A 435-nucleotide genomic window follows, 5' to 3' on the forward strand; every position below is an offset into this window, starting at 1 on the left:
CCATAATATCAATGCATTGGGAACAGTGCATATTCAATTTCAAACCAAAACATGACAAAAATTGATCAAGTTTGTGTTCAAGAAAGTGAAGAAAAAGGAATATTAGGCTGTTGAAAAAGATAGCAGTATTTGCATTTTTCTTTGCAAACTTATTCATTTACTGTATAAACTGAAAAATGTCTTAAGGGTTTGCTTTACTTTGAATCGCCGCATTAATATTTAGTTGCATAACCATTATTTCTGAGAACTGCTTCACATCTGTGTTGCATGGAGTTGACCAACTTCTGGCACCTGTGAACAGGTGTTCCAGCCCAGGACCATTGAACTACATTCCACAATTCCTCTGCATTACTGGGTTTTGTCTCAGAAACAGCATTTTGATGTAATTTCACAAGTTTTCTATGGGAGTGAGGTCCGGGGATTGGGCTGGCCACT

At 37.5% G+C, this 435-nt stretch overlaps 1 protein-coding gene across 6 annotated transcripts in view; it reads left to right on the top strand.

Annotated features, from left to right (window-relative positions):
- nup54 (nucleoporin 54) overlaps nucleotides 1–435 on the top strand; it is a 12830-nt gene that overhangs the window by 7799 nt on the left and 4596 nt on the right. The window lies entirely within an intron of this gene.

Source organism: Etheostoma spectabile, chromosome 16 (assembly GCF_008692095.1).
Source record: "Etheostoma spectabile isolate EspeVRDwgs_2016 chromosome 16, UIUC_Espe_1.0, whole genome shotgun sequence".
NCBI lineage: Eukaryota > Metazoa > Chordata > Actinopteri > Perciformes > Percidae > Etheostoma > Etheostoma spectabile.